Below are 3,799 nucleotides of genomic sequence, written 5' to 3' on the forward strand. Positions count from 1 at the left end.
GAGGCCTCTCTCCCTGACTTGAGGCGGCCCCCTTCCTCCCGTGTCTTCTCACTGTGTGTCTGTCCCCTGACCTCCTCTTCCTGTGAAGACCCCAGTCACGTGACACGAGGTCCACCCCAAGGATCTCGTTTAACATTGATTACGTCTGAGGCCCTCCCTCCAAGTACAGTCCTGTTCTGTGGTGCTCGAGGTCATATGCCCATATTATTATCATGCAAACATTTTACTACAGAATCAAGCAGTACTAGACTGATGGAGAGCGTAACACTTTAGTAGGCTGCACAGCTCAGAGGATTGGTTTTCAGGTGTGAAACCCCCACTGTTACTTTTTTTTGCAACTTTCTAGCAATTGTACGAAACGATAAAATATTTTCGTTTCTCATACCCAGACCATTGCTTCCGAGTCATTAGATATTCCACATTCATCATCATAGTGTAGGTTAGGCAGAAGCCACTTTCTTCGTGCAAACATCTTGGCAGAGCCCACAGACTTCCTGTTCCTGTTTGAGCTGACCGCTTCCTGAGCGTGCCGTCCAGCACTCATTCGAAGATCTCCTTGCACTGAAGCCCCGTGGCAGGTGCAATGCTGGCTGGATCCTCTATCTTCCTTCGTCTTACACACTCTTTCGAAATATTTTCAAGATTTTCTTCCTGAAAATATTCACAACTTTTATTATTGAAAATTTGGCAAGAGTGTATCAAATTTTGAGACTACTAAACACCTCGTTTGGCCCTGAGTTAGCTTTTTCAATTTATAGTTTGTATTTTTTTCTCATATACGTGTTTTTATTTTCTTCACTCTGTTGTCATAATTTTTTCCTTTGAATTCAACTTTGTATCCTTAACTTTTCGTCTCTCTTTTTTGTTGGCGTCGTCATCCTTGTGGTTTTATTGTCTTTGAGATATATTTTGGAAAATTCTAATCTTTCGATATTTCTATTGATCTTTTGATTTGACAATTTATATTACACGCTTTCCCAAGTAGTCTCTTTTTTCTTCTTGTTGCTATTTTTGTAATACACATCATGTGTCTTTAAGAAATTTCATCAAACCTTTGGTCTATTCCATCAAATTCAACTTTCATGTTCTCGAGTATAATGAGGATTTTTTAACGCCTCTTTTTGTCGCTTAATAGGATTTGGAGGGGGACTTCAATCATGTGTTCAATCAACTATGTTAAATTTGATGTCCAGAGGCTTTAAAAAGACATCCTTAACAATGTCAGTCCCCAAATAAGCTATTTTCATGGAAAACCTACTTGTAACTGATGTGAGCAGATTAACTGTTTGTTTGGAAAGAGTACATATATTCATATTATATGATTAACCTTTTAAATTTAAACTAAGGTAAACTTTACACGAGTTTCACAAAATTTTATATGACTTATACATAATGTTCTCTTGATAACAAAGTATGTGTTTTAATGAATTCTGAATTTATTAATCACGTGATGAGTGGACTAACTTAATTTTTGGCTTATGGCTACCAGCTTCACCTAAGAAGTGAAGAAATATGGAAGTCTAAAGTGATCATAAAAATTTGGACCAAATAATTTGATTTATATCGAAGCATAGCTTGAAAATTGCAACGAGAGTCATTTAATATATCTTGAATGATTTGCCTATTTGAATGTTATAGAAAATGTGAATCATTTAACTGTTGATACTTTGGGTTGATTACCTGGCTGCCAATAGGTCTAAAGGCCCTTTTCTTTTCCAACCGTGGAAGAGCGGGCTCCTCTGGAATACACTGTTGTTTTTAACCCTAGTTCTGGGAACAGGAAGTGACCTGTACACCAACCCACTTAGACTCCGAGCCCGAGTCGGTGGCTGGGCGAGGCGTAGGGGTTATGTCCTCTGGGATGAGTGCATCTGAGAAATTAAAATGGAGGAAAGGGTTTATCTGAAGATAAGACAACCAAAGAATTAGATGAGGGCGCCCACAGCTACTCGCCCAGAAATATCCATGTTTTCATCATTGGTTCCCTGACAGAGCCCATATCTTCCCCGGAGGTCAGGAGTTCAGCCCGCCTTGCAGCTCAGAGAGGCAATCGCCGTAACTGCGGCCACCGAGGTGCAGAGAAGGGCCGGGAGGGGACTTGTCTTCCTGGCACAGCGGGCAGAGCCGTTCAAAGGATACACTGCTGACCTTTGCCCTTCGTCCTTATTCCTGTCCAAAATGCGGTTGCAATGGCTGGTGGTGCAGCAGCCACGGTGGAGACATGAGTATAAACGCCGCCTGTTAAAAACAGTGAAGGCGCGTGCTGAGAAGGATGGAGGACAGATGCGCACGCCCTCAGCATCAGCGCCAGCCCTCCGCGCCCTGATAAATGATGTCCTCGTGTGTGGAAATGACGTACTACGTCTCATTACTTTTGTTGCATTTTCTGTTACTTGTGGCTAAATTTAATCCTTACCCATGTCTAGGCCCCAGAGCAGTGTAGTAATTTAGTTACTTAAACTGGACGCTTCAGCTTTTCATCTCACTTTTCAGAGGTACTAACGGTGACTATCGTGCTGCTGTGTTGATAAATGAGATCGTGAACATAGACAGCGTGTCCGTATCAGTTATCTATTGCCAAGTAACAAATTAGCCAAAACATAGTGGCTTAAAACGACAATGAGCTTTTATAAACTGTCACTGGGAAAATGAGCCCAGGAGTGTGCGAGTGGCTTAGCTGGGCGTCCCTGGCTCAGGGTGTCTCACGGGGTCCAGTCACAGGTGTAAGAGCAGCAGTCACTGGCAGCCTCGCCTGGGCCGAAGCAGCTGCCGTCAGTGTGGCTCGCCCTCAGGGCTGTGACAGTTCCCCTCCTGGGGACACCATTTATGGCTTCTTGAGCTACCTCACAGCATGGAGCTGTCTCTCCCCAAGGCAGGAGACCCAGCAGAGAGCCAGTGAGAAGACACGCTTCCGATGACCTGTGCGTGGAAGCTACATGGCCTCATGCTCACTGCCAGCTCTGGTGGGTCACCAGCAGCCCGATGGCACTGGGCAGTGGGCAGGTATTTTCTCTGGGGCCGCAGTCCGCTAGGGGACTTCTGTGTCCCCTACGGTCAGCGAGGACCTTTCTCTCCCCCCCTGAGAGTCAGCGTCTTACATCTTCAGTCGGCCGCACTCAAACAAAGCCATCAGTCCCCTGGTTACTTATTTCGAAGGGTTTACTTTATTATTTAATATAAACCGTGTCTGTTTAAGGTGTATGACGGGCGAGTCCATGTCGCTGACATAGCGAGGTGACCGCTGCCGTCCGGCTAGGTGCACAGCTCCTCACTGTCACCGTTTTCGTGTTTGTGATGACTGTGCCCTACCCTGCTCGCCGGGTGAACTTCCAGGACCCGGCCCAGTGTGGCATTAACGAGAGCCGCCGCGCCGTATGCTCGGCCCCCGAACAGTCCTAGCGGGGAGCCGCGACTTCGTGCCCTGTGACCAACGGCCCCCGCCCGCCCCCACCGGGAACACCCGTCCTGCGCTCTGGTCACACTTCAGGCTGCACGTGTCTGCGAGGTCACGCAGGCTTTTTCCTTTCTGTGTCTGCCTTATCTCACAGAGCGTGATGCCCTCCACCTTCATCCGCGTTCCACATGCAGGATCGAATAATATTCCATTATTTATGTATATATAAATATGTGCATCACTATATAAACTGAGAGCAATGATGAGAGAAAGATAGATAGATAGACAGATAGATAATAGATAGACAGACAGACAGATGATAGATAGATACATAGATAGGTAGGTAGATGATAGATAGATAGGTAGATAGATAGATAGATAGATAGATAGATAGATAGATAGATA

This window comes from Pteropus medius, unplaced genomic scaffold (genome assembly GCF_902729225.1).
Source record: "Pteropus medius unplaced genomic scaffold, Ma_sr-lr_union100, whole genome shotgun sequence".
NCBI classification, from domain to species: Eukaryota; Metazoa; Chordata; class Mammalia; order Chiroptera; family Pteropodidae; genus Pteropus; species Pteropus medius.